The sequence below is a fragment of the Pongo abelii genome, chromosome 12 (assembly GCF_028885655.2).
Source record: "Pongo abelii isolate AG06213 chromosome 12, NHGRI_mPonAbe1-v2.0_pri, whole genome shotgun sequence".
Classification (NCBI taxonomy): domain Eukaryota; kingdom Metazoa; phylum Chordata; class Mammalia; order Primates; family Hominidae; genus Pongo; species Pongo abelii.
The window spans coordinates 114,999,478-115,019,573 of NC_071997.2; the positions used below are offsets into that span (position 1 = coordinate 114,999,478).

At 43.3% G+C, this 20,096-nt stretch overlaps 1 protein-coding gene across 1 annotated transcript in view; it reads left to right on the plus strand.

Moving 5' to 3' along the window:
- Positions 1–5,795: 5,795 nt before the first annotated feature.
- SMC6 (structural maintenance of chromosomes 6) overlaps positions 5,796–20,096 on the plus strand; it is a 135,409-nt gene continuing 121,108 nt past the window's right edge. Inside the window, exon 1 of the mRNA XM_054548361.2 lies at positions 5,796–5,951. The gene's annotated coding sequence lies outside the window, so the exon portion shown is untranslated. The remainder of the gene's footprint in view (positions 5,952–20,096) is intronic.

Consider the following 20,096-nt stretch of genomic DNA (forward strand, 5'->3'; position numbering starts at 1 on the left):
CACCCTGAGCTCTACACACTCCCCTGACTTTTGTACACTCCATAGTCCCTTATAGCCAGAGCCATACAGAACTCCACCGGCCAGCCCAGCCCTGGCCTTCCAGTCATGCAACAGAGCGTGTGTATGTACAGTTAGACATAAGTTGGGCCAGGAGTGGTGGCTCATGCCTGTGATCCCAGCACTTTGGGAGGCCGAGATGGGAGGATCACTGAAAGTCAGGAGCTCAAGACCAGCCTGGCCAAGATGGTGAAACTCTGTCTCTACTAAAAATGCAAAACTTAGCCAGGGCATAGTGGCCAGCGCCTGTAATCTCAGCTACTTGGGAGGCTGAGGCAGGAGAATCTCTTTAACATGGGAGGAGGAGGATGCAGTGAGCCGAGATCATGCCACTGCACTCCAGCCTGGGCAACAGAGTGAGAGTCCGTCTCAAAAAAAAAAAAAAAAAAAGGTTAAAAACCTGGGCCCTTTCACACTGCCACACAGTCTTGGCACTCAGCTAACATTCACCAGAAAATAGATAATTCTTGTGGGGCAAAGGGAATATAGGTGTGTGTGTATGTGTGTGTGTGAAGAAAACAACTAAGTGAAATGTGACATTTTCCTGTGTCCTTGAGATAGTAAAGAGAACGGAAAGTGGTGCTCTACTGCATGGGTAGCGGCCTGGAGCTGCTGTGCTGTCAAGCCTGTGACAGCTTCAGCAAAGCCTGTGCGAGGGTCTTGGGACTGTGGCTTTCATGTGATTGCCATTATGCAAAGGAAATAATAAAAGTAGTTGGGCCTCATGATTTGACTTTATGGCTCATTGTAAAGCCAAAGAGTAACATTTTGGTTTTGATCCATTTAATAATAAATTGTAGAGCATCGTGCAATGTGTGAACAGATGATTTTCACAGGCTGGGTATTTAACCCTTGGGCAGGACAAAGCAACAGACAAACAGCAACAAAATAATTAGATTTAATTCACAGGAGAAGTGAGAAACAGAAGAGTTCTAAACTGTAGAGATCCTTTAGAACAGAGTCTTGTGGACTTCTCCAGCCTGACCAGAAGTTTTGTTTTTCTTCATCCCCTTCACTAGTTGGTCATGAAGAAAAGCAGCGTTCTCCCTCCCAAACACCCGGGATGCTCCCTTTCTCAAGCACTTCTGCTGTCTGGGCTCAGGACCCTGTCTCATCAGCTCGCTCCACAATCAAAGGCCGTGTGAATTTTCTTTGCCAAATGAATGTGCACAAAAGCCAAGGCAGCATGGGTTACTCTAAAAAGAATCCATTTCGGGGCAGCCATGTCCCTGTGGGATCCCTGGCACCTGAATATAAACCTCTTTCTGTTTTGAAAATATTACTAAATATGTTAATTTGGGAACAAAATGCAGTCACCATGTCCACCCAAAATGGGCAGTTATGCAGAAGATAGGAGGGTGGCAGAGAAGGGACTGCAAAGTGTGGGTGAAGAAACATTAGAGAAGAGGAAGAGGGTAATAAAAAGAGGAACAGAAGCGCATTCTCCCCGGAGGGCATCAGGGCAGGATGCTGTGATTATTCTTATTGCAAGGAAATATGAGCAGCTTGTCTTGATTCGGCAATCTCAGAATGTCAACATTTATCCCCAAATAGCCAAGTTTTCTGTCACCAACTTGGGAGGGGTAGCAGCCTTGAGTGCTTCACCATGGATTCTTCAGCAACTGGCTAGCAAGATTTAAACGAAATCTCATGTGTTACATTTACACCTACTCCCCCTTTTAAGTTGGATTCTTTATTACCACTGGTATTTGGGGTGGCATTTTAATACCCATGTCAAAAAGTTGAAAGCAATTTGCACGGAGTTTGTTCTCCAAGGATTCTCCCCTGTTCTTACCAGCCTGAGGAGAAAAGCATAACGTTACTTCATTTTTCTTCAGCGATGACAAAAGTCCTGTTATTAAAGTGAATACTAAAAACAGTTGTCTGCATAATGAGCCTGCTTATTTTCACCAACTTTAACCGCTGCTTTTGAGCGTTTTCAATTCAGATTTCCTTACTTGCCAGTTAACTGACACCTAAAAAGCAGATATAAGGCAAAGAAGAAATTGAGGGAAATATTTTTCAGTTTTTTGATATGGGATAGTCAAACATGACAGGCAAAACATTATTGCTATGAAGAACTCACACAGATAAGAAAAACACAAGCTTGCCACTGGGAAAATGAACAAGGGCATAAATAAACAGCTCACAGAAAAAGAAATACAAGTGGCTCATAAACATAGAAGAAAATGTTCGCCTCGGTAGTAATCAAAGACATGTAAATGGAAATGACAAGGCAAGGCCGTTTTTCACCTCCCAAATTGGCAAAGTTGGCAAGAGGATGAGGAAGTGGTCTTTCCCACACATTGCTTGTGGGAGAGTCAATTGGTTCAATTTTTAAAGTACCTTAAAGTCCAAAATTCATCTTAGATTCAAAAGTACTTTTGACACAAGGACTTTATAGAACTAAACAAAGTTACAGTCAAATATTTAGGATAAAAAATATTCACCATAGTCTTATAGTAAAAAATTAGAAACAACCTAAATATCTAATAGCAAAGAGGTAATTGCATAAATTATTTCCTATTCATATGATGAAATATTATATAGTTGATAAAGAAATCATTATTTATGAATAACATTTAATATAGAAAGCTTAATTTAATGTTAAGGCTTTTAAGTAGGATGTATAAAATTAATACTTTGATCCAATTGGAAATTCTTTCTCATAGAAATATGACTAAGTGTTAAGAGTGGTTACTTCTGGTAACAGGAATTGAGAGTAATTTTTTTCTTCATTCATCTTACTTTCTTCTAGTGGTTAGGAGCCAGAGTTCCTAGGCTCCAACCTTGACTTCTCTGCTTACTTAACTAAGTGATTATAAGCAGGTAACTTCATTTCTTAATGTCTCAGTTCCTCTACTTGAAATAGAGGGATAATAACAACAGCTACTTTACAGGATTGTTGTAAAGATCAATATACATAAAGAAATGTCATACTACTGCCCTCAGACATTGTCAGTACTCAATTGTTGCTATCATCTTGACAGTTGTCAGTGTTTTCTAAACTAAAAAAGATTACTGATTTAAAAATTAGAATTTTAAAACCAGTGAATGGTCAAAGCTGGCCTGATTAGGTCCATGTGCAAATGAAAAACATTCAGGAATCACAGGCGCTCTCAAGTTGAATCAAAGCATATGGGCAGTACACTTATTTAAATATTTAAAAAAAAAAAGTAGGCAGGAAGGAAAGGAGGGAGGGAGGAGCTTAAGGGGGAAGTGCTCCTGTAAAGATGACTGGGACATTGACAGGTAGGATATAAGGTTTGCTGAGACCTTGTTGGAGTTCCGTGTTTCACTTGCAAAGAGTAGAAAGAAGTGGAGAAGAGACTCAGAGGAGGACAACAAGAAAGATGAAAGAGAGGAAATGTTGTTTCATGAGAAAAGGTTCTAGTCTTTTCCATCCCAGAAGTGTAGCTACTGAGCAGTTGAAGAACTATGCTCAGCCCCTTGTGGACTGAGTATGTATGAGTATGGACTGAGTACCAGCAGGTATGAAGCCCACGGATAAACCTCTCGCTGTAGGGAATCATAGAGTTCACATTCACAGCATTCCCACACTTCCCTCCTATCAGGAATCACCTGGGGAGAGGGAAAGCACATTTTTAAAAAGAGGGTTCTGCCGGATGCAGTGGCTCACGCCTGTAATTCCAGCACTTTGGGAGGCCGAGGCGTGTGGATCACGAGGTCAGGAGTTCAAGACCAGCCTAGCCAAGATGGTGAAATCCCATTTCTACCAAAAATACAAAAACTAACCAGGTGTGGTGGCGGGTACCTGTAATCCCAGCTACTCAGGAGGCTGAGGCAGAGAATTGCTTGAACCCAAGAGGCGGAGTTTGCAGTGAGCCGAGATATTGCCACTGCACTCCTGCCTGGGTGACAGAGCGAGACTCCATCTCAAAAAAAAAAAAAAAATGATTTCTAGGCTCCTCTCTTGGAGATTCTGGCTTGGTAAAGTCAGAGCTGGGGCCTGGTAGTGTAACCACCCAAGGGTTCACTTTGCCCACTGCCTAGACAGAGCCGATTATCAAGACAGGGGAATTGCAATAGAGAAAGAGTAATTCATGCAGAGCCAGCAGTGCGGGAGACCAGAGTTTTATTATCACTCAAATCAGTCTCCTCAGAATTCAGGGATCAGAGTTGTTAAGGATAATTTGGTGGGTAGGGGCCAATGAGTCAGGAGTGCTGATTGGTTGGGTGGGAGATGAAGTTAGACGGAGTCGAAGCTGTCCTCTTGTGCTGAGTCAGTTCCTGGGTAGGGGCCACAGATCAGATGAGCCAGTTTATGAATCTGGGTGGTGCCAGCTGATCCATCAAGTGCAGGGTCTACAAAATATCTCAAGCACTGATTTTAGGTTTTACAATAGTGATATTATTCCCAGGACCAATTTGGAGAGGGTCTGAATCTTGTAGCCTCCAGCTGCATGACTCCTAAACCGTAATTTTGAATCTTTTGGCTAACTTGTTGGTCCTACAAAGGCAGTCTAGTCCCAAGTCAAGAAAGGGATTTGTTTCAGGAAAGGGCTAGTATTGTCTTTGTTTCAAAGTTAAACTATAAACTAAGTTCCTCCCAAAGTTAGTTTGGCCTATGTCCAGGAATGAACAAAGACAGCTTGGAGATTAGAAGCAAGATGGAGTTGAGTTGGTTAGGTCATATCTCTTTCACTGTAATAATTTTGCAACAGCGGTTTTAATAGTCTCTTTTCTTAATATACAGGAAAGTGAAGAACTGATGACTTGGACAGAACAAAGACCTCCCAGGATACAAGAGCACTGAGCTGGGTGGCAGGATGCCAACAGCACCCCCAGGGCTGGCCACTTTGTCTAGATTGTTAAACAGAGATAAAACCACAGATACAGGGAGCAGGACCAGATGATCGCTAGACTTTTATAACTCCTTGACTTTTCATATTACTAAAATCTCTCCTGATAAATTCTCTGCCTGCCATTTAAGACTATTTCTGGTCTGGCCTATCCCAACCCTTCCAACTTTATGTCTTCCTGGTCCCCAGGCCCATTCTCTGCCTGATTCCAGGATAGTGCTACACTGTCCATAGACCACATTTTCTTTTCTTGGCCTTTGCCTGGCTTGTGTCCCTCACTCAACTGTCCCTTCCTCTCCCTTGACCTCTCAGATTCTACCACTCCCTCAAAGCCAGGGCCAACTGTCTTCTCCAGAAACACTCTGCCTCCTCCAGTTCTCAGTGACCAATTATCTGGATGCCCACCGAAGCTTACTGTAGTGTCCTATATTTTCTAGCAATTTTTTCACTTTAAACATAGAAACAAGGACCTTAATAATTAATAATACAAGAATGCTGTCATATAGTTTGTAAAAGATTATCATATCGATTACATCTTTGGAGCATCACAACAGTCTCACGAGGTGGGTAATGGTTATTATCTCTGGAGAGTTCAGAAAACCAAAGTTCAAAGAGGGAGGTTTTTTGTGCTTGCTTATGGTAAAACTACCAGCAAGTGGCAGAATTAAAAGACCATACCACTGGTAAAAGGCATAGGGGGTTCCCTAAAACTTGAAACAGAGGAGTTTAATGAATGGCTCTCTTTGTTGTCTAGACCCAAGGGAGGGACAAGACAGTGGACTTTAAAGAACAGATGCACATGGAGCTGTGACTGTCATCCACACACTCAGATAAATGGTTGGCTCATTATTGCAGCTGCTGCTGGCTTTAGGGAGCTGGACAGCTGTTGCCAGGAGATGGATTCAAACAGAACAGAGGAAATGGAATCCTGTGATAATGACTGTGCCTGTATGTATGGACACGATGTTCTTTCTTCTCATAGCTCAAAATGTTCTAAAGATAAAATCTAATGATTTCTTATAGGAAGACTAGGCTTGGTGGGTACAAGTAAGAAAGCCAAGCAGAGAGAAGGTAAGTGTCTTAACTCACCTATCCGGGGCATTCTTAAAAATGAAGATTTTTGGGGGGCTACACGGCCCTTTCAATAATTTGTGAGAGCATTTGTGATAGGCTCTCCAGAAGCGTATTCCTGGCAGAGCTGGGCAACACTAGCAGTGTCTGTGCGAAGGACAGACAAAGGGATCAGAGACAATGTCCTCACTCCCCTCCCCTCCCTTCTCCTCTTCTCCCTTCCCTAGAATACATACCTCATGGAGCTTAGCATTTTGTTCTCATGCTGTAGGGACTGTGCCTGCTGATGACTCCTTGGCCTGTTTTCTCATTGATATGTTTGTTATTCATCTTGTCACTAAAGCTTCCTGGTCCTTCTCCACCTTTCCCTTTCCTCCAGTCTGGAATTTGCCTTCTCCATCTCCTTGGAAGACAGGCTGCTTACCCCATTGTGGTGCCTCGGCTGGTGTATGTTTTCTGCCTAGGATGAGTGGTGCCATCCCACTGCCTTTCCAAATCCTAATTGTTTTTTCTAATCTACTCTGACTCCCAGCAGTCACCACTTTGTGGCCTTGATGGCCTCTGTTGTGCTTATAGTTGGTGCTACACAGCCCAACACAGGATTTCCTCCTATGGGAAAGTCCCCTCAATTAGACTAGAAGCAGAGACAGGAAGGAAGACCTGCCCTTCTGCTGATCACCGTCAGCTGCCCAGCACTGGCTCTGTGTGTGTGTATTCAGCACCCACTTGCTTGAGAATCTTTCTTTCTCTACTTTTTAAAACTCACTTTTCTGATTTAAATTATCCTGTTTTATGTTATGAACTTATAGTTATGAAATAGTTATGAACTTATGTGGAGTACTTTCCATGCATTTTTATTAGTACTTTATCTCACAGCTTAACGGACAGCATGAGGAGGTAGGGACTGACACTACCCATGTTTTACAGTGGAAGAACCTGAGGCTTGCTGCAGGTCACATGCTGGTGGTCCAAATGCCTTAACTGGTTGCTACAATGCCTTGCATAAACCAAGTTAAGAGTTCTAGCATAATGAACATTTCAAATGAATTGGTGGGCTGGCATTTGGGAAACAGAGTGTTCCTCTGCAAAGGCTGGGCTGTTGCCACCATATCCTGGGCCTCATCTGGGAATGGATATGGTCCAACCTAGGGTTTGGTCCTCCTTAGGTGTTGAGGTGGAAAGCATTACACTGCTGGTGACAACCAGCTTGGGGAGTTCCAAACTCTAGTCCTTGCAGCTCTGTATGCTGATTATTTGACCTCTGAGGATCTAGGAAACAAGGCTGAAACTCAGGTTTTCTCAGGAGATGTCTGTTTCCCAAAAAGCTACCTCGGAGAACCTTACATCTGTGGGCACTACCTTGGAGGCAATTCTGTATTGGCAAAAGTGATCGTCCTTTTTCCTAATTGAACCAATTATGGTTGAATGATGAGGTAAGCCAATCAATGAACTCTCTTGGGAAGGCTTGGCCAGAGTATGAACTAGCGCAACTTGTTTTCAGAAGACATCTTTGCTGAAAATACTTCTGGCTGCAGCTGTTTTTTAGAGATTTAAGTGATCACATTACATCGTAATCAAATCCTTTGGCAGCCAGTATTCTCCAGGTGGCTCAAGGCAACCTGCATAAAGCAGGCAGAACATGTGGCTCAGAGTCACCATTACCTGTGTCTACAGCATCCAGTCCTGCCATGCAGGGTGGAGGAGGTAGCAGGCACCTGCCTCTTTGGCCTGATTGGCATTTTCTGCTCCCCACAGAGTTCTGTGCTGAACATCTTCCCACTCAACTCCTCCTATAGGAACCCTGCTCTGGATGGCTTCACCCTCCATTTTTTTATTATTATTATTTTGAGACAGAGTCTCGCTCTGTCACCCAGGCTGTAGTGCAGTGGCATGGTCTCGGCTCACTGCAACCTCCGTCTCCCAGGTTCAAGCAGTTCTTGTGTCTCAGCCTCCTGAGTAGTTGGGACTACAGGCACGTGCCGTCACCACCCAGCTAATTTTTGTATTTTTAATAGAGACAGGGTTTCACCATGTTGGCCAGGCTGGTCTCGAACTCCTGACCTCAGGTGATCCATCCTCCTCAGCCTCCTAAAGTGCTGGGATTACAGGCATGAGCCACCATGCCCAGACAGCTTCACCCTCCTTAAAACTGATGTATCTCTTCCCTACTCTTAAAAACTCCTAAGATCCTGAGCTTTAAAATAGCTAGCCAAACAAAAACACCAATGGAGACTCTTTGGAAGGGACTGTGCTCAGTCTGAGGACCCAGAGGCAAGTCACAGACGTGACGTGACCTCAAAAGCCAGTACTGTGCTCTCCCACATGGCATCCACTGGCCACGTGTGGTGATTTAACATGTGAAATGAAGTCCCAAGGCTGAGATGTGATGCAAGTGTATAATGCACACTAGATTTCAAATACTTCGTAGAAATAAAAAATGTAAAATATCATAAAAAAGATTTTAAAACTACATAAAAAGAAAAAAATTCAAAAGAAATAAAAAGACAACAAAACAGAAACAAAAACATAAAATATCTCACTCATGATTTTTGTATTGATTACATGTTGAAATAATATTTTGAAATATTTTGTTAAATCAGATATACTATGAAATTAATTTCACCTGTTTATTTTTATTTTGTTAAAGTGTGGCTAACAGAAAAGTAAAGATATATGGTTGGCATTATATTTCTTTTTTTAAAATTATACTTTAAGTTCTAGGGTACATGTGCACAACATGCAGGTTTGTTACATATGTCTACATGCGCCATGTTGGTGTGCTGCACCCATTAACTCTTCATTTACATTAGGTATATCTTCTAATGCTATTCCTCCCCCTTTCCCCCACCCCATGACAGGCCCTGGTGTGTGATGTTCTCCTTCCTGTGTCCAAGTGTTCTCATTGTTGAATTCCCACCTATGAGTGAGAACATGCAGTGTTTGGTTTTTTGTCCTTCCAATAGTTTGCTGAGAATGATGGTTTCCAGCTTCATCCATGTCCCTACAAAGGACATGAACTCATCCTTTTTTTGTTAAATGGCTTCATAGTATTCCATGGTGTATATGTGCCACATGTTCTTAATCCAGTCTATCATTGATGGACATTTGGGTTGGTTCCAAGTCTTTGCTATTGTGAATAGTGCTGCAATAAACATACGTGTGCATGTGTCTTTATAGCAGCATGATTTATAATCCTTTGGGTATATACCCAGTAATGGGATGGCTGGGTCAAACGGTATTTCTAGTTCTTGATCCTTGAGGAATCGGTTGGCATTATATTTCTATTGCACTATGGTGGTGGATAAATGTTGTATGAGAAGAGGGATGATGCTATAAAGTATTATAAAGACACTGAAAATATGCTGTGGGAGGAGATGGAAGGGAGAAATAATTTCACTTGAGAGACCCTGAAAACCTTCCCGGAAAAAATGGCATCAGAACTGGGTCTTGACATATAGGATTGTAGGAAAAAGGCCTGGAGGCCTTTTACCCAGATGTAGGATGGGGATTTTGACCTCAGCCGGCTGGAGGACCCAAACAGATTCTGTGATGCTATTGTCCTCCAATTGGATCTGGTTTCCAAATCCAATTGCCCATCATTATTACCTGGTATAGATTCCTGAGTTTGTCTCAGATCTCATGAGCCAAGAGTCACTGGGGTGAGGCCCAGACATCCTCATCCAGAGTTCTTCAAGCAATTGTCTTATAGCTCATTTGATCCCAGTCTGGGAAACTGTGTTTGGAAATGCTGGGTGCAAATGGTCATCTTTGGGCCTTGAGAGGCCAGCCTCAGTGGGCTTTCCATAATCCACAGCTGCAGGTAGCCATGGTACCTCCTGTCCTTGTATGTTCTTTGAGGAGAAGCACTGAGCAGGAAGCACCTGAAATGCAGAGCTTGGGAAAAAACAGCTCATGCCGTGGCCTCCTAGGTGGGTCAGCCATTTCCCCTGTGGAGGCAGAACAAGGAGGACTTTGTAGGCTTGTTGTTTCCTCAGTTACCACCTAAGTTACTTGTTAAATGGCCCTTCCTGCATACAAAGTGACAGGCCTCTGCCAGGAGTACTGATTCCCCACCTCCAAAAAAAGAAAAAGAAAAAGAAAAAATTTGCCATGGGCTAATATTTGATCACTCTGGACAGTGATCAAAAGCTTTTTACACTTTCAAAAGCTTTTTATAACTACAGTATTAAAAGGAGGAAGAAAGAATGATGGAGAGGGGGACAGATGGGGAGAGAGTTTGTTATCCTGACTGCGTGTGGTGAGTCTACACTCAAAAAACACCATTATTTTCTTCTCTCCTTTTCTTCTGCAGCTCTCTACATCTCTCTCCTATCTACAGCAGAGTTTCTGTAAGTGTGGTCCAAAGACCACTGAATCCAAATCCAGTGGGGTGGAACCCAGTAATTTGTTTTTATAACAGACTCTTTAGATGAGTTCTAGGAAGGCTAAATTTGACAGCAGTTGCTTTAGAGGTTTATAATCCCTGGGATTACTTACCTGGCACCTGATCCAGTACAGGCTGTTCCTTCCCAAGGTGTTTCCCTTTTCAATGCTGGTCAAACTCATCGTCCTACCGTCTCTCATTTCCGCCCTGAGTGCAGCCTTGGAGCTCAATTTGAGTTGTGCAATCACTCAGTGCCATTCTTACTGCGGCAGAGGGTACCTAGCTTCTTCACGGGAGCAGAAACCCCATTATGTCCTGGAGGCACACAGGGAACCAGACAAGGTCCCTGTGACAGGGAGCTCACTGTCTAGAAGAGAAGTCAGCACGAGAGAGGCCAGGAATAAGCTTCAGGCATGCAACAAAAATGGTGTATGTGCCCACATAAATTTTACTGGTGAGAAGATCTAGAGATATAGGTCTAGATCTACAGATCTAGGATATATAGTTCCGTAGATCTAGGATCTATAGATATGGGAAGACTTTGAGATCTAGATCTAAAAAGGCTGAGCTACAGAAGGGATTAATAATGAAGATGAGTGCTTCCTAATAGGAGTGCTTGCTCCCCAATTGGCATGCTAGCAAAATTATGCCAGGTAAGGATCTTTAGTAACTGTCATTAGCAGGTAAACTATATGCTCCAGAATGGGGAATATCAGGATGCAGAAAAGTTTCCTTAGGTAGGGGGTCAAGGTGTCCCCAAGGCACAACTCAAATGCCATTCGGGAACAGTCTGGTCTCACGATAGTTATATGTGGGTATATATCCTTTCTGAGAAGAATGAGGTTAGTATGGACAGAGAGTCAAGAAAAATGCTATAATAGAAATGGATTGTGAGTTGTACCATAAAGAACAATTGGCCAGGGCTTGCTGGGTAAGATTTGAAGCCACAGGCCCAGCATTACCTCCCACCCCTGTTGTTCTGAATGCTGGAACCCCAGCTGTATGGTTGACAGAGAATCACTGAGAAAACAGCTTTCTTAGGAGCAGCCCAATCCACACCAAAATCTATGCTGGGTGCTAAGGAGGGAAGATTTCTGCATCCGTAGCCATTCTTCCTAGGGAGAAACTTTCCCAAGAGCTCCCTCTCTGAGGTTGGGGTCGATCTGGAGAGAGCAGAAAGGATGCCTTGAGCTCCCTGTGTGACCCCCAGCTGAGCACAATCCAGAAGTTTTTACAAGAAATGATAGTGGGGGATGGGAAGGACCATTCCCTCTCTGGACAGGAGGTGGGGTGGGGAGTGGGGGAGGGGAGACTGCGGCTGGAGCTTTGAACCTGATTGCTCAACCTCGACAGGACAACTCAGCAGCCAGCAGCGGCTTTCTTATGGCTCCCAATTTGGCACTTCTAAGGCCCCCTCTTTGAGGGTGGGGGATGGACTTTCCAAGGAGGAAAGAAACTTGCAGAATCTTCTAACTGGTAACACACACTCAGAACATTTTAGGAGAGGCTGTAGTCAGAGGCTGTAGCCTCTGTTTTTCAGGGGCCCTCTTGGTCAAAGTATGACTCAGGTTGTGAATGCCAGATGAATTTAGCTTACAGGCATGGCCTCATTAAGAGTGCAAAATGATTTGCTCTTCAGTGCAGGAGCAAATTTCATAGGCCAGTCAGTCACCAGCCAGCATATTGGTTGTGCGCCTTTTCACACCCACCGCACGGTGTGGGAGAAGGTCTGTGCTCTCTGCAGTTACCTGAGGTCCTGGTCTTGCCAGCTATCACTGTAGAGTCAGTTATTTCTCTGAGTCAGGGCTCACCTGGAGCACAAGGATAGTAATTAATTTTTCCTCACCGGGTTGTTGTGAAGATTAAATGAGATAAAGCACCCGGCACATTGAAATATTCGTTAATGTGACTTGTTTCCTTCTTTTACCTTAACATAGCAAAACTGTAGTATTTTAGTAAATCCGATACCAGTTATTTTGCACTAGTCATTCTCTGAAACTCAGTTTTAGATGGCTTTCTGAGTTCCCTCCAGCTGCAAAAATATAAGTATCTGAGACTCTGAGTTTGTTTCCAATAGGCTTTCTCTGGGTTGGAGAGACTGTTCCACAGAGTCCAGGAGGCTGCAGATGACGGTCCCAAACCAAGATGCAGCTGTCGGGCTGCAGTAGTCTGTGTGAAAGATGAGTAGAAAGAGAAGAAAAAGTCAGAGCTCAAGAAGAGCTCTAAAAGAAAAGACAGCTGCAAGTTTGTCCTCGAGTAAATCAAATTGTGACATTTATTGGGCTATTTCCAGAATAACACCTGGAAGAAAACTGGAATGCAGGATTACCTTTCCAAGAAGGATTTAGTTACGATAGCCTACAATAACCAGTATTGTCTATTGGAGTCAGCGTGGCTTAATGAAAAGGTTATAGGTTTGGCGGTGCACAGACCTAGGTTTTAGTTCTGTCGCTCCTACTTTTTATTAGTGATTTGGAGCAGGTTATTTCACCTCCAAGCCTCATTTTCCTCCTCACTTAAAAAAAGGTAAATAATGTGAAACTTGCAGGGTGATTGTGCGGGTTAGGAAGAAAAGTACTTGATATACAGTTGGTATTCAATAAATAGGAGCTATATGGCTAGGAGCACATTACACCAGGGCACATATCCTAGAGGCCTCTGGACCTGGGACCATCATAGAGCTGAAGCTTATAGCTTGTACAGCGTAGAGAACTGAGGGGGGTTTGGGAGGAGGCAGCAAGGCTGGGGTGGGTAGGTAGCGAGCAGAAAAGAGATCAAAAGGCCTATAAAGATCTGTCAAACTTTAAAATGCAAATCCTGTTGTGGCTCAGTAGAGACCAAATCTTTCATTATCACCTTTCTGGGAAGGGCTTGAGGGGTGGGGGGGTGGAGGGGAAGGTTAATTAGTCTTTCCCTTCATGGAGTGTTTTGGTTTGGTGTGGTGTGGTTTTGTGGCCAAGCCTGGGTATGTGATAAATCTTTTATTCAACTCTGCCCTGGAAACATGGGTAGAGTTAAGAAACTAACAGCATATGGTTTTCTTTATGAGTAGACCATGAGTTCCTCAAGGAAAGGAAACTATCTAACTCTTGTGATAGCTCCTACAGTTTGCAAGATTCTTGGCATAGAGTATTTGCATCCTGAATGCATGGATGGCGTGGTGGATGGATGAATGTTAATTCTGAGCATAGTAATTCATCTCCACTGGCTGGCAATTTAGTTCTCAGGGGTCTCCTTGCTCTGTCCTTCACTGGCAGCCATGATAGGAGCAGTCCTCATGATGGTCAGCTGTGGCCCTCTGGGAAACTCTGGGATGGTGCAGTCTCTTCCAATGGCCAAGGGTCTGTGCAGTGCAATCACTTGGGCAGATTATGCTGCATAGCAGCTTTGCCTTACTGCTGGCCCTAAAGAGGTAGCCTCCTAAGTCCCACAATTGGCCATTTATTTCTGGAGACAGCGTGGAATTCCAGGCAAGTCCCACAGAGGAGACCTTCAAGAGTAAGTGGGCCAATAATTATCTGGCACTCACTGTGTGCCAGTCTCGATCCATCTTGCCCCTACCGCAACCATAGCCAGAGTGAGAAAGAAGAAACCTCACTGCCTTGCTTTCTCTTTCCTGCTTTCCTCTTCTCTTGCCTGCGTGGTTTTCTCATAAAACTATACTTGTAAGTAAAGAGTGAGGCTTTTTTTCAGAAAAAAATATCTAGCAAATGTCCCTCTCTGGAATGCCCTAAAGCACATGTCATTGATGACTCTTTCCTGGATAAACTCACGGATTCTTTAAGTCTCATCCAAGACCTGACAGTCTTACTCTCCCTCTAACTGGTATCTACCATAAAAGGCTCCTATCAAGTTTCTCACCTCTAGGAGGCCCTATAAGGACCACCTGGATCTTCACTGACCACTCTCTTCTACATTCTGGTGCCCTCTGATACATTTCCCTTCACTCAGCACTTACTGTATTTGTTATCTCAAGAATAAATGAGTCTGGCATCACAACTAAGTTATAAACATCTTGAAGGGAGGGAGCAGATGTTTTCCTGTATACTCGGCAGTATGCCTATCCCAGGACTGAATCCATCTTAAGAATTCAATAAAAAAATTGCAGCATGTTCGTGGTCAAAGCATGGGCTTTGTCTTTAGATTTGGGTTGAAAAGCTAACTTTATTTATTCATTGAACAAGTATGTATTAAATGCATACTACATGTTAGGCACTGTTCAAAGCTCTGGGAATATAACAAAGAGTAAAGCAAAGTTTATTCTCTTGTGCTGTTACTCTAGTGATAGGAGACAAAGAAAAAAATCCAATAAGTTGTAAAGAAAATAGTACAGGGTGAGAGGCAAGTGTGAAGGAGTGGTGGTAGGAGTGGGAGGTGGCTACTTAGCTAACGTGCTCACAAAAGTACTAGCCAAGAAGCTGAGACCTGGGTGGTGATAAACAGCTTACCATCCAGAGGTCTGTGGGAAGTCCACACAGAGTGGGCAGCAAGGGCAAGAGCCAGAGTGTAGAGTGAGCTTGGTGTGTTTAAGGAAAGAAAGCAAGCCATGTGCCAAGGGCCAGGGGAGCAAGGGGAAGCGACGGAGGGTGAGGTGAGGGAGACAGGTAACCACAGCTGCTGAGGAGGCTGGGATTTACAGAGGATGATGAGAAGCCATGGGACGCTTTTACACAGGGAGTGGTTAGTATGTGATTTGCGTTTTCAATAGATTAATCTTGCTGATATGTGCACAACAGAAAGGCATGAGCGTTTTGAAGCAGGAAGATCAACTGGAAGGCTGTTTAGCAGTTCCTGCAAGAAAGATGGTACTTTGGAGTAGCAATGCTACCTCCAAAGGTAACTGGGAGATTTGTGTACTAAGTGTGACCTCAGGCATGTTGCTTTCCTTCCCTGGACTGCTTTCAAGAGAAGAAAAAATGTACTTAACATGATCAGCACAAGGCCTGGCTCATTGCAGATACTGTGCAAAGGTGATTCAACTAAGACATGAACACTAAAAAGGAGACACTCTTAACTCATGCACCACTAAGAACTTGCAGAGGACTCATCCCTGTGGTTAGAGCTTTGGAGGGTAATGAAATGACTGGAATTCTGCCTGTCCCCCTCATCTTCATTCTGGGGGTTTTCATATGAAAACCCCTCAGCCTCCTACAATGTTGACTTTAATAGTTATTTAATTAATTCATTTATTTATATATTTATTTATTTTTGAGATGGAGTTTCGCTCTTGTTGCCCAGGCTGGAGTGCAACGGCACGATCTCGGCTCACTGCAACCTCTGCCTCCCAGGTTCAAGCGCTTCTCCTGCCTCAGCCTCCCAAGTAGCTGGGATTACAGGCATGTGCCACCATGCCCGGCTAATTTTTTGTATTTTTAGTAGAGACTGAGTTTCTCCATGTTAGTCAGGCTGGTCTTGAACTCTCAACCTCAGGTGATCCACCTGCCTCAGCCTCCCAAAGTGGTGGGATTACAGGTGTGAGCCACCGTACCTGGCCTAATAGTTACTTTTTTAATTGTGAAAATTAAAATAAATTCTGTGATAATTTCCTGAGTGTTCACAAGACGGCTTTTCTGGGACTCTGAACTACTCTTATTTAGTAGTCAGTTTTCTAGAAATCATATCAGTAGAGTTTATTGCATCTCTCTGATGAATGGGTTCTTTAAAAGTCCCACAGACTCAGAGAGATGTGGGGTTCACAGAAAAAGCCTTAACTGTTTCCAAAGAAACAAAGAGTGGGGAGAAAACGATGGATGGAGCTTTGGAGTTAGAGTAGCTCTGAGTTAAAATCTTGGTCCTGCTGTTTACTAGATGTTGACCTTGGATAAGTTCCTTAACTTCTCTTAGCCTCAGATGTAAATAGGGGATAACAGTGCCTGCCTCTCAGTATTTCTTTTTCTTTTTTCTCTTTTTTTTTTTTTTTTTTTGAGACTGAGTCTCGTTCTGTCACCCAGGCTGGAGTGCTGTGGCATGATCTTGGCTCACTGCAACCTCCACCTCCCAGGTTCAAGTGATTCTCCTGCCTCAGCCTCCCGAGTAGCTGGGATTAGTCACCTGCCACCACGCCCAGCAAATTTTTGTATTTTTAGTAGAGACGGGGTTTCACCATTTTGGCCAGGCTGGTCTTGAACTACTGACCTCAAGTGATCCGCCTGCCTCAGCCTCCCAAAGTCCTGAGATTACAGGCATGAGCCACCGCACTTGGCCCTCTCAGTTTTTGTGGGGTGTAGATGAGGAATTTTAAGAATTAGATGTGTGGCACATAAACATTTAATATATGTCATTTGTCTTTTCCCAAGATTCACTAATGCTTTGCATAACAGACTTTTGAAACTGTATAAGCTCACTTATATTCAGTAGTGCCCAATGAGCTTTGTCTCTTTTTTCTTCATATGTAGACAATTCCCTTCTCAAAAAATTATACAGATTATAATGGAACACATTTTAAAGACATCAGAAATGCTTAATTTATATATTGATATATGTTTCATATATATTGATATGTATCCTCAAATGTGATGGAGAGTGAAGACAGAAGGAAGTGAAGCCAGGGGAGGTTTGCCCAGTGTAGCTAGTCTCTATCAGAACCAAGACACTTCCTCAGACCAGTGCCTCTCAGGTTTAAGAAAACGTCCTTCAGTTTGTTTCAGAAGATGTAGACCTGGTTGTACCCAGTCTTTTGACACCTCCCATAGAACTATCCCAGCTGTGAAGTTGTGGGGCCTTCACAGCGCCTGGCCTAGAGACGTCTGTGTTTGGACAATTACGTAAAATAAGGCTTCTGGCATCTGGCATCTGGCATTCACAGTTAGCATTTTCAGTTTAATAAAAATGTAAATGTTAGCAATAATTACATCAGAGCAGTTACTGCAACCAGTACTGCTTGAAAACTAAAAGGCAAAGGGACTTGTAGTCTCCCCTCACCTGGGTGTTTCATAGATCACTTTCTGACTTTCAGACTGAAAGCGTTTATTAAAGAACAGCCGTTTCTGATTTCACTCACAGAAAGGCAGGTATCAGTTGGGTGGTAGATGAAGATTTAACTTATGATGACGCAAACACTATAGAATCTTTTCATTAGGTCTTTGATCAGAGAATTCTAAATATACAAGCAGTTTTTACCATTTGGGGAGGTTATTTTACTTTTTGGGTCCTGGAACAGAATAATGCTAAGGAAGCTCAGACACTTAATCCTCATTAAAGTTCTTCTTTGATGCTTACAAAAGGAATTCTTCTAAACATTAGCAAAATATTCATTCTGCCCACAGAAGGGTCAGCCTACTTTGCTGATAACTCTCCCCTCCATTGCCAAACAGGCAACTTAGTGAATTTATCTGGTCTGGGGCTAATTAAACTATCCATTTTGAAATCATCAAAAAGAGTCCCACTGTTTTGGACTATTGCTGGGGCTGAGTCTGCAGCATGTCAGTTTATAGGCAATGTGGCAAGTTCCTGAAAGAGGCTAATGCAAGCTGTTAGCTGAGCCTGATAAAAGCTTTGCTTGGCTAAGAAGGTGATAAACATTGCCACGTTAATATATAGATGAAAGGAGGCTGCCTTCAGTAATACTATTTAAGCTGTTTTACCCTAAGTGCTACCAGCAGAACAGGAACAGCAGTTGATTTAGACTCTTCACCTTCAGAAAGCAAGCATCTTGGCAAGGCATCTTGAAGTGGCTAAAGGCGACTAGGTATCAAGCTAATCCACCCAATTAGATTTGGTATCTTTCCACAGAAAAATTTAGAACTAAGACCCTGAAATCACCACCAGTCAATCAGCACCCATTCACTGAACACTCTTTTTTCTTTTGTTGCGATGGAACTTCGCTCTTCTTGCCCAGGCTAGAGTGCAATGGCACGGTCTAGGCTCACTGCAACCTCCGTCTCCCGGGTTCAAGTGATTCTCTTGTCTCAGCCTCCCAAGTAGCTGGGATTACAGGTACCCACCACCATGCCAGCTAATTTTTGTATTTTTTGTAGAGATGGGATTTCACCATGTTGGCCAGGTTGGTCTCGAACTCCTGACCTCAGGCAATCCGCCTGTCTCGGCCTCCCAAAGTGCTGGTGTGATCCCCCACGCCCGGCCTCACTGGACACTTTCTGTGCCAATCCCTCTGCCAGGTGCTATAAATTCAGAAGTACAATATGGTTTCTCTGCCCTGAGGATGTTCATAGTCTGGTGTGGGAAACAAAAAACGTAACCCAACATAAAACTATAGATAGGTAATATTTTAGAAGTCTATGGGGACTAGCAGCGATCCAGAGAAGCAACAGAAGACTTTCTTAGAGAAGACCATGTTTACACTGAATCTCAATGGGTAAGAGTTGGTGAGGCAGAAGAGTCAAACCCTGGGTAGGCATCTGGGGGAAGTGAACAGAAACAAGATTTGATTTCTGTGCTCAGAGATCTTAGTCTTATCTGAGGGAGAGACAGAGGCATTTTTAAATAAGGAATATTGTGCCTCCTACACGGCAGGCATCAGCCAGTATTTGTGGAATGAATGAATGAATGTGATAAATACTCTGATGAATGTATGGGTAATTTCTTTGGGGACACGTATAGAGCAAATAATTCTGCTTGGGATTACAAAGTTATGACATGTGAGCTGGTCCTTAACAGATGAGGTTTATCTAGCCAATAAGGAAGCAGCAAGCATTTCAGGCAGAGACATCCGTGCAGGGAATAACAAATGGTCTTAGGTGGCTAGAGCCAAGGTTCATGACTATGAGTGCATGAAGCTGAAGAGACAAGTTGGGGCCAGGCTGCCTCAGCCTTGTGAGCCATGCTGAAGTACTAAGACCAGATTCTGCAAGGTTAAGTGCAGCCACTGCTGGTACAGCCTCCATGGGTGGGGGGTTGTGGAGAATTGTCATTCATGCATCTAGTACTTACTGTGTCAAACACTGTTGTAGAATTCTGTGAACAGAAAGGACTTAGTCCCTGCCCTCATCAAGTCTGCATTCTAGTTTGGGAAACAATGAAAAAAAAACCCTAACCTCAACATTTATAATGTCAGGAGATATAAAAGATTAGGACTCTTTGAGGTGATATTTGAGTCAAGAACTGAATGATGTGTGGAAACATAAATACAGACAATTGTTTTCACTCATGAATTAGGAGATCTGAGTTCTAGTCCCAGCTTTAACCTTTTCTAGTTGGGTGACCCGGAAAAATTTTAAACTCACTAGGCCTCCAGCTGGCTGTTACACATAGAAAAGCCTAAGAACCTTGCTCAAAGTGGGTGCTCAAAAAATGTGGTAGGTGATTAGATGAATATTAGTTACCACATTATATTTAAGCAAGCACATTTTTTCCAGTAGCTCAAATGCCACATTAGGATCCCTTGTGTGATGCTAATCTAGAGTTTCCTTCTTCTGAAAACACATCTCCCACCCTCACACTGCCCCCTACTAGCGTTACTGTGTCCACATTTTTGCCAAAAGGCAGTGCTTGGCTGCATTCAGTTTGAATCCAAAATCTGATAGTGCTCTTTCCAAATGATGGTATTGGACACAGCTACCATTTACTGAGTCCCTAGAATGTGTCAATGGTGGCAGTGACTTCACAGATATCAAAACCTTATAGGATACCATTGATCACTGTATCTCCAGGGCCCAGCACAATGCCTGTCACATAAACATTTGAATAAATGAGTCTCAGAAAAGTTAGAAAATGTCTCCAGGGTCACAGAGAAAATCTGTTAGCAGAAAAGAATCTGAAGCTAGGTATGCCTGACAAGATGGCTCAAGCCATGCTACCCAAAA